The sequence below is a fragment of the Herpailurus yagouaroundi genome, unplaced genomic scaffold, assembly GCF_014898765.1.
Source record: "Herpailurus yagouaroundi ecotype Mexico unplaced genomic scaffold, PumYag 199, whole genome shotgun sequence".
Taxonomy (NCBI): domain Eukaryota; kingdom Metazoa; phylum Chordata; class Mammalia; order Carnivora; family Felidae; genus Herpailurus; species Herpailurus yagouaroundi.
Window position 1 is genome coordinate 1,834,894 of NW_024412430.1, and position 10,681 is coordinate 1,845,574.

Below are 10,681 nucleotides of genomic sequence, written 5' to 3' on the forward strand. Positions count from 1 at the left end.
CCCAATTCTCTGAGCCAGATATCATTGGTCCCATTTTACAGATGAGGAAACCGAAATTGAAGATCCAAGGACACCCAGAACTAATTAGTGGCAGAGTTAGATTTCATATCAGGCCAATCTGTTTCTAAATTCAGAATGCTTAACCTCCACCCTAAGCAACCTCTAAACACAGATTTGATGAAAATGAGCTTAGAAATTCCTTTAAAAAGCTCATTGAAAGAAACAATACAAATTAAGTATTCACAATATAGTACTGTTCATGTCACGGCCAAGAGTGGTTAATTGTGTTGTGTAGCATCATACTAATGAAATAGCTAGTTTAAATGAAGCTCTTTAAGAGCATTTAGAGCAAAAGTATGCAAAGCAGGGTCATTTTCTTAGATTTATTTAAAGTTACTAAGAAAAGGAAAGAAATGAGGAACTACTGTTTAATTTTCCATTTTGAAGACTTTAAAACTCTAGTTGGCAAGACCTCTTACTTTCTAAGAGGATAAAACAAAATTGACTGCCAAATGGTGAGAAATTAAAGATGCAGCTTTCAAGTATCATTGTTTTAGTGATTATATCAATATTTTCTCTACTAAAAGTAAGCATTTTTCCAAGTAAAAAATGTTTGATGTAAATGGTTTTTGCTAGCCAAATCATAGATGGAAGTGTTCAGGGTCTGATACTGTACAGAAAAGGATTGTTATCTTAAATAGTAAGCCCTCCCCCATTTTCTGTGAATGCGCATCTTCCTTAATTCCCAAAATATCAAGTCTCACTAATGAGGCTCTGGAAAGGTCAAAAAGATCCTTAACCCATTAAAATGTTAACTTGGGGTGCTCTTTCATTTGCCATCTGCTTGGTAAGTCCGTCACTCAACTAATATTTATTGAATCCTGCTAACGTTTATGGAATGGAGGTACATACATGTCCTCAAGAAGCTTAGAATTCAAAGGAGAAGATACACATGAAAAGTGAGCTGTAATGGAGAGCAAAAGGAAAGAACCCGAAAGAAAATATAATGAAGAAAATCACCTTACTCTTGGAGATGGTTCCTTCCTCACTCTACAATACTCTGGCGCTCCTGTCCATCATGTGGCCCCACTTCCTTCACCACGGGAACCAGCATATGACCTATGCTGGCCAATCAGAGAACCTCAACTTCCCAGTTAGGGGAAAGCGATAGAGCCAAGGTGGACGCGTGACCCAAAGAGGGACACTCGGTGTCCTCTGGTGGCCGGGGTGGCGTGGGGTGGGGCTGTGGCTGTTGATACAGGTATTACGGAAGAGGATTTCTCTCCTTTTGAGATAAAGAGCTGAAAACAGCCTCTACATCTGGGGCTTGTTAGAACTACTTTCCTCCCATGCATGAGTGAAGGGTCTGCTGAAGACTGAGAGGAAGGCATGAACATGAAGGAATCTAGAACCAGGAAATACAATGAAGGACAGACCCTGAAACCACAGTCAGCCAGTTCAACTGCTAGATTTTTGGGTACATGAACCAATAAGCAGGTCTCTTATTCATCCCAACGTGTTTGGTATTTCTTTCCTTGAAGACTAAATCATCTCTCTAACACCAAGAGGGTCCCTGAATAGACTTTGATTCAACTGTAAGCCTTTCTCCATCGTCAGTATACTAATTTACTCCAGGGTGCTCTGGGGGGGTGGGGGGGGGGAGAGAGGAAAGAACAGGTACTTTCAGGTGTACCCAAGGCTTCGTGAAGGGGTGATATTTGAGTTGAGCTAGGGTTTCCATAACTAGAAAAGCGGAGTAAGGACATTCGGGATGAGGAATTAGAGTGAACAAAGACAAAGAAACGTGAAAGCATCGGGTGTATTTGTGGAACACGCCGGTTCCTAAATCTAATATATGTAGACGGATGAAGGGGAAGTTGACACTGGGAGGCATTTGGAAGCTAGATGTTAACGATCTTGAAGTAGTTCAGACCATATCACATAAGCAAATAAAAGCCCTCGAAGGCTTTAGAAGACAAAGGGAAAAAACCTCTATGGTCTATCCTATTTCTTGGTAACTAACCCTGAGAAGAACCTGAAGAGATAATTAAATTAGGAAAGATTGGAACAGAAGTCAACCCAGGACCCGGTAACAGGACTGGCAGAGAGGTGTTCGTGACATAAGACAGTCTCAGGAGCCTGGATAAAAGGGGACATATTCAAGAGACATTTCAGAAATAAAATTAATAGGGCAAGGTGACTAACATTAAACTCTTCGAATAGTGATATCTGCCAACAGAGAGTTTTAAAAAAAGAAATTGTGCTCTGATAAAGTTTTGAGGGAACGGTTTTCGATGGTTCAAAACAGCATCTTTCAGGCACAGTGCAACTAACCTTTGAGAAATGCTTAGAAACGATCCAAAACAGGCAGATGTACCACACTCACTCTAGTATCAGGAAGTGAAAGAATTTTACTTCTAAGTTTTGACTTTATAACACATTTTAAACTGCAGACAAATGAGCTGGCATAATGATAGAGTCACAAAATGAATTGCAAGTTGAATGTGAAATGATGCCTGCTTCCTTTGGGTTTTTGTGTGGTCGGGCTGAATCTCAGGACAGCAACCAAATGTGAACACAGACACTCTTCATTTCCTTCCTTCCTTCACTTGTCTTCCTCTTTCTCTTCTTTTTACGCTTTTTTTTCCCAGTCTTTCCTCTTCTCATGCTCTCTCATTATAATTAAATTTTTTAGCTAGGCTTAGAAGGAAAATTTTCTTTTCATAATAGAAAGAAATCAGGGTGCTATTTGAAAATGGCAAAAGAACAGTTAGAAACGCTTTCTATGGTTTTAGGAGGGGGACAACTTGTAAATTTTAGGTAACAAATGTTTCTTGACTATTTGCCACGCGGCAAACACAGTATCCAGTGTACTTTTCCACCCCAAATAGCCATTTAATCCAAGGATGCAGGGCTCTGAATCTTCCCTTGGAGAGATGTGACTCTTCTAAGCTAATAATTAGACATTTCCTCCTTCAGGGACGTCTGGGTGGCTCAGTCAGTTGAGCGTCCGTCGGATTCTTGATTTGGGTTCAGGTCATGATCCCAGAGACGTGGGATCGAGCCCCGTGTTGTGTTCCACACTGATTGTGGAGACTACTTAGGATTCTCTCTCCCTCTCTCTCTCTCTCTCTTTCTCCCTCTACCCCTCTCTTATACACTCTCTTCCACTCTCTCAAATAAATAAATAAATAAATAAATAAATAAATAAATAAAAAGAAACTTTCTCCTTCAGCAAGTTTACACTTCTAATCATAATATGAAATCTTAGGGTGATTTCCTTTCCTGGATTGATTATATTGTCCTTTAAATTCAAATAGGGATATCAAGGGATATCCTAGAAATGTCCACAATAATTTTTCCTAAGGGGATACAAATGTTGATTTCAAGCTGTAACCCTGGAGTGGGGAAAGACAGCTCTCATAGCATGTTTCAACTTTCAGATGGATAGTCATCATTCATATTTCATGAGAATTTGAACTAATAGCAGACTGTACTTATTCAGGACTGAGTGTGAACTAATATGTATTCCTGTCCGGGGAGGGAGAACAGGGAAGCAACTACAGGATGGCAGCCTCTGACAATAAAAGAAAGGCAAAAAGGGGGAAACAGAAAGCGAATTGAGTTGTCAATGCTGGAAATCAGTGGACAACTACAGCATGAAGTCCACCATCCACAGAGGACGTTCACAGACATTTTTCTGAACCCAAAATGAATACCATTAAGGCATCAGGATTCATTTTTTTTCTTAATTTAAAACATCTTTTCAGGTAAATAGCATATACTCTTATTATTACCCTAAGTAATAATCTAGGAGCTTAAACTAGGCACAGATAATTTCCTTTGCATCTTCGAAATGCAAAAAGGAGGAAAAATGGATACTTGCGACCAACCCCAAGTCCCCCCACATGTACACACCAAGAAAGTAAGAAGTTAAGATACAAGACAAGTCTTAAAATCAGTTCTGAGAAACTTGAATGTGGTTTTCTTACATATAAAGTTGAGCTCATTAAGCTGTCTGAGATTAGCAAATTAGTTAAGACTATTAAAAATGATTTCCAATAAAAATATTACTTCTAAATTCAAACACCACAGAGACAAATGTATTAATTAAAAAAATAAAAGCTACATCTCACCTATTCAAGCCTAGCTGCTCAAGAAGAGTATATTCTCATAATTTCCTTTTTAAACACGGTAACTGCGGTGCCTGAGTGGCTCAGTCGGTTGAACACCTGACTCTTGACTTTAGCTCAGGTCATGATCTCACAGTTCGTGAGTTCAAGCCCCGTGTCAGGCTCCACAATGACAGTGTTGAACCTGCTTGGGATTCTCTCCCCCCAACACACACACTCAGTCACATGCTCTCTCTCTCTCTCTCTCTCTCTCTCTCTCAAAGTAAATAAATAAACTTAAAAAAAAAAAAACTATGATAACCAACTAACAATTTAACAAAAGGAAAAGATGAAGAAATCTGTAACATATATTATGCTTTCACTTATCAGCAAAACAAACAAACAAACAACAAAACACAAAGTGAATGTGCTTTTTACCACAACTGCTTAACCTTGGAGACTCACCGTTATGTTCACTCTTGCTCTGGGAGTTTTAAATGGCAAAAACATCCCTGGTTTCATTTGCAGTCTGAACGAGTAGTTCAAAGATAACAGTGACATTTGAAATATTTGTGGTTTTGTGCAACATTTCCTCTGAGAATTATAAATAAGTCAAAAACATTGAATAAGGCAAAGAGGACCCTCCTTAAGAACCACAGAGGAAGACAAAAATCCAGTGAAAAAGTTAGTTGTTTCGCAGCACAGCCCCATTTACATCAAGAACTCACATGGTCCACCTTTGTCTTTTGGCCGATTAATTCATTAATAGTAAGTTGTAGTAAATATCAACGAATTGGCATTCAGATTTCCACTTCTCAGCTAGTAACCATTGCCCAATTAATTCATTAATAATAAATCATATTAACCATCAATGAATTAGTGTTAAGTTTCCACTTCTGAGCTAGTAACCATGTTTGTTCAATAATAGTAAAATTCAGGGGTTTTTTTGTTGTTGTTAGTTTAGATTTACGTAGCTTCTACAGTATGTTTACAAGAATACAAAATGATTACCAAATAGATATTTACATATATATCTTTTATTGCTCCCTCTGTTCACCAACGTCTAAGCATAAGAGTTGGGAGACGTGTATAAAACCATAAGATATGGGGGGTTTATGTTCTAGGTAAAAGGATAGTTCTGTAAACTGAGTCTCAAACTACTCATGCTACATGTAGTCATAGTTTTTTCATGTCTTTATTTATTCTTGAGAGAGACCCAGAGCAGAGCTCAAGTGAGGGAGGGTCAGAGAGATGGAGACACAGAATCCGAAACAGGCTCGAGGCTCTGAGTCGTCAGCACAGAGCCCGACGTGGGGCTCGAACTCAGGAACCGCGAGATCATGACCTGAGCCGAAGCTGGATGCTTAACCGACTGAGCCACCCAGGTGCCCCTGTATTCATATTTTTAAGGTGTGCGCACAGTGTTAGATGATCTCCCGAACTGTATGTTTTTAGACAGTAAGCATGTATAACAACTACAAATATTTCATGAATGAGCCAGACCATCGGCCACAATGTCGAAACACTTTGAAAGAAACGTCATGAAAATAAGTTGTCTCCTTTACTCCTGGCTAAAGGCAATAAACCAAGAAAAAGCGAGGTCCTCCAAGCCAACACCTAGGCAAAAAGCAAAAGACTTCAGAAACCCAAGAGGAATGACACACATTTTAAAAATAGTATTTGATTTTAAAGTCTTAACTAAAAGTGGTTCTAAAAATCAATGTGCTCTGCTTCAGGGCAAGACAAAGAATTGCAACACAGTTCTAAGTACACAGTAGGCACTCAGTATATCACTGTTGATTGATAGAAAAGCAATGACAAAAATCTCGTGTTTTTCTAGAAACAGAGAATGGATCAAGGTTTTCTCTCTGTCTGGAAGTCCACTTTATCCTGCATAATGCGGGGGACCCACAGAAGGTATCGTTAAAGGGGCGAGGAAGTAAGCAGGGAAGAGACTATGTTGGCAAAGACAAGAACACCAGCTTCTCACTTCCCTACTGTCTTAATAAATAAATAAATTAATTAGTTAATTAATTAAGGTTTTTTGAAAGTGAAGGTATTTTGTGTCCTTTCTCCACGACATGGAGAATAAATCTGGGGGTGGCCTCCGAGCTCCCTCATCAATTGGTCCTCATTGTTCTAGGAAGTAGGTGAGGGAAGAAAGACATGGCATCCAATTTTGAGTAATTATCAGTTCCGTCGCCTCTCCCGATCCTCCTTAATATCCAAAAAGTAAACAAAGCGGGGTGACAGTGGGGCCATCTGGAGAACTCTGCACTGTTCCTTTCATCTTCCATTGAAGGACACCTGATAGTGGCCAGATAAATGTTACAGCTCGGAGGTGTAACTCTAACGTACAGAGAAGTTAAATGATTATTGTTCTAGACAACACAGAAGATTACAGGTGGTGCTTCCATAAAAGTTAAGGATTTTTTTTTCCAAGTGCACTGTCTAAGCAGGTGGGCTTGACATGCACATTCGCCGGATCCTGTGCAAAATCACCAGCGCTTTCCTGTCCGAAAGCGTTACCATTAAAAGGGAATTATCCTACGAAGGAGAGAGGGCTGTGTGTATTTAACTTGAAAACAAGATTTGACAAGGTGACCATCTGTTTTCCCTTTCCCACTTAATTACAAAAGGAATGGTACTCGAAGCCAACTAAAATACCCGGAGAGGAATTGAGATTATGACGTATTCATTTTCTCTGCAAAGCGCCAATCTAACACTTGCTCATGCGGCCACTTTGAAGAGCGGCCGAATCAGTGCCTGGGCATTGGCTTTTCCAACACAGCCACTTGGCTTGAAGCCAGTCAGCCTGCAAACAGTGACATCATTCAAAGCATTGTTAAAGGCTCCTTTTAGGAGGGCCAAATGCTCCGCCAGGTGACACCTTGTTCCATCAGCTGGCATGAAGTCATCTCCACCCGAGGCCAGAGTTTCTACTGGCAGAGTTTATTCTGTGTCTGTTTATTTTCGAATAAAATATGCCTAAATACAAAAGTGGAGACATAGTTCCTTGTCATGGAAAGCACAACTGACCGGAAGTCCAAAGGTCTGGACACCAGCCACAGGTAAGTCATTCCTCCCCTGTGTGACCCTAGGCAAATCACATAACCTCTCTGAGTCTCAATGTCCTTATCTGTAAAATAAGGCTAGTAATAGCAATTCCATTTACCTTAGAGACTATTTGGGAAAGTTTCATAGGACAATTGGAAACTGCTAGGTAAAATGTAAAGCATTTTACAAATGTAAAGCATTAATACCAACATCAACAAAAACACGTCACAATGAACCTAAGAAGAATCCCATAAGGGACCTTTCTACATCATGAGTAAACACCCCACCAGCGGTGAAGATAGTTTTCCAGCTACCCTTTTTTAGTTAAGCGGGAATTTGCTGACCAGCTTCCAAACCACCACGAGAATAGTCAGATTGTCTCAGAGAAGTTAATTACTTCAGAATACTTGCACTTGTTATAGACAAGACTTTTGCAAGAGCAAAAGTGAATTCTGAGTCCCTTAACTCTTTGGTATTTTCCTCCAAATATAGTGACCTTCAGCCCAGTGTTGCAGTCTCCCGTATGGGAGCCACCAGCCACATGCGCCTACTTAAATGGAAATTCATTAAAATTAAATAACATTAAATCTTCAATTGCTCAGTCATACTAACTGCATTTTAAGTGCTCAATAGCCCCAGGTGGCTAGTGGCTACAGTATTGGTTAGCACATATAGAGGACATTTGCATCACAGAAAGTTCTACTGGACAGTGCTATTACAGCATAAAAAATGAAAGGCTTTACTCGAAGGGAAGTGGAAAAGTAAAGATAGCCTGTGCTTTCAAGTTCAAGCTTTGACTCAACTCTGCCTTTTCTTGGCCAAATGGCTTAAACCGTCCCCCAAGACCCAGGTTTCTCCATCTGTAAAATGGGGACAATAATAGTATGGTTTGATAGAGTAACTGAAAATTAAGGGAAATAATACAGGTAAAGTATCTAGCATATTACACACGCTCTACAAATGTTATTTGTTACTGTATTTCAGCGAGTCTGAGATGCAGAACTTTTCACATTTTAACATATCTCAAATTCGTATGTAATTTATAGTCGGTGCCAAAACAAATTTGGCAGAGGAGTGAGTTGTGACATAGATGTCAATGCCTGCACATGTGCAAATTAGCATGTGGATGGGAGGTTATAGATTCATCTGAGTCTCACCTAAGCTGAGATATGAGCCTTGTTAGCATGACATGTAGTTGAACCTCAGTTTAAATCTGGGCCCTAACTGTCATTTAAAATGTCTTTTAAAAGAACCTATTAAAATTTAACAGGGAAACAAATAATAATTATCTTTGCAGAATAGAGTCATGCTCTACACAATACAATTAAAGGCAATAAAAATTGCCAAATGTCTCGGCATGGCTTTCTCAAAACTATAAAAATTCAGTGATGCCTGCTCTTGAATCCCAAACAGCTACCACTCTGATACCAGCACCCATCTATCAGAAATCCCCAGTTGAGGGGCGCCTGCGTGGCTCAGTCGGTTAAGCGTCCGACTTCGGCTCAGGTCATGATCTCGCAGTCCGTGAGTTCGAGCCCCGCGTCGGGCTCTGTGCTGACCGCTCAGAGCCTGGAGCCTGTTTCAGATTCTGTGTCTCCCTCTCTCTCTGAACCTCCTCCATTCATGCTCTGTCTCTCTCTGTCTCAAAAATAAATAAATGTTAAAAAAAAAAAAAAAGAAATCCCCAGTTGATTCTTAAGAACTGTTTAATGTCCAATATATAATTCGGTGAAGGGGGAACATATAATCATGATTTTAACCACATAGGAACTGTTAATCCGGCCTGGAAGACTGTGATACGCCTTTTGTTCTGAAATATGCTAAAGAGAACCAGATGATAGAAGAAGGGCCTGAGGTACAGTGGAGAGGTCACCATGACACTATGGGTGGTCTTCAAAATAGACGTAGGAGAACATTTGGATTTTGAATGTGAAAAAGCATAGGTTCAAATCAAACTTACGAATTGAGGAATATGTCTGGGGCACCTGGGGGGCTCGGTTGGTTAAGCACTTGACTTGAGCTTAGGTCATGATATCACAGTTGGTGAGTTCGAGCCCCACATCGGGTTCTCTGCTGTCAGCACACAGCCCGCCTTGGATCCTCTGTCTCCCTCGCTTTCTGCCCCTCCCCCACTCATTCTCCCTCTCTCTCTCTCTCTCTCTCCCAAAAATAAATAAACGTTAAAAATAGATCTACATATATTGAAGAACATACGTCTATCAGAAAAAGAAAGAGGCAGCTGGATGGCTCAGGTAATTAAGTGTTCGACTTTGGTTCAGGTCATGATCTCACTGTGGGACGGTTCAAGTCCCTGTGGCAGGCTCTGCACTAAAGCACGGAGCCTGCATGGGATTCTCTCTTTCCTTCTCTCTCTGCCCCTCCCCTGCTCACATTCTCTCTCAATAAACAAACAAACAAACAAACAAACATTTAAAAAAGAGAAAGGGCTGGGTAAATTTATGGGCGCCTCTTTTTCCTGAAAAGCTATGATAAAATTCATGGGGTATCCAACAACCTATGGTGTCTGGTGTAAAGGAAGTGTGGGATTACCTGTTTCGCCCACCATCCAAAAAGAAAGCATCTCTCTGAAACCTCTGGTAAGCTGAAACGGCATAAAAAGAGCATCCTTCCCCTTTCCACGGTTTGCCACTTGGCTGACCCAAAAGACTTGCATCAGCACAGTAATGGTTTTTTTTCCTTAAATCAAAAATCTGCTTCGAATTTCTTTCACTCAGTGAAAAGGAGGTACTGAGGTAGGTCTTTTCATACAAATGAAGTGCGTGTAGTGAACTTCCGAAAACCAGGGGACACCGGAATTCACTGTATGAGAAGAGCTGTACGAGGAGAGAAGAAAGAAACAAATCCCTGTACCTCCCAAACTCAGCTCTAGAGGATAGTTTTTTGAGTTTATTTTCCCCAGTGTCATTGTTGGTAGTATATGTCATCAAATCGAATAATTCAGTTGAAAAACACCATTATTTCAAAAGCCACGAAGAAAAAAAAACCTACCAATTAAACTGATAAAAGTACCTTCTTATCAGTTAGAATTTTAGGTGTAATATTAATACCATGATGACATTTTTTTTTAAAAAAAAAAGCCCTTATCTTTTAGGGTTACATGTTGAAATATTTACAGAAAAGATAATATGAAATCTGGGATTTGCTTCAAAATAATGTGGGAGGGTAGACGTGAAGGGGGGTATGTATGTGTAATAGGCAGCCTTCTAAAATAGTTCCCAATGATCCTCACCTTGGTAGTTACACCCTTATGTAATTCCCTCCCCTTGAGTGTGGGCTGGACCTAATGACTTATTCCCAAAGAACAGAATTTGGCAAGGATGGTAGGATGCCTCTTTTATGATTAGGTTACAAAACACTGTGACTTCCCTTTTAGCTCACAAGCTGTCATGTTGTGAGATGCTCTACAGAGATGTCCATGTGGAAAGGAACAGAGAGAGGCATCCCTTCAACAGCTCGTGAGCCAATGACTCCTGTCAACAACCACTTGAGTA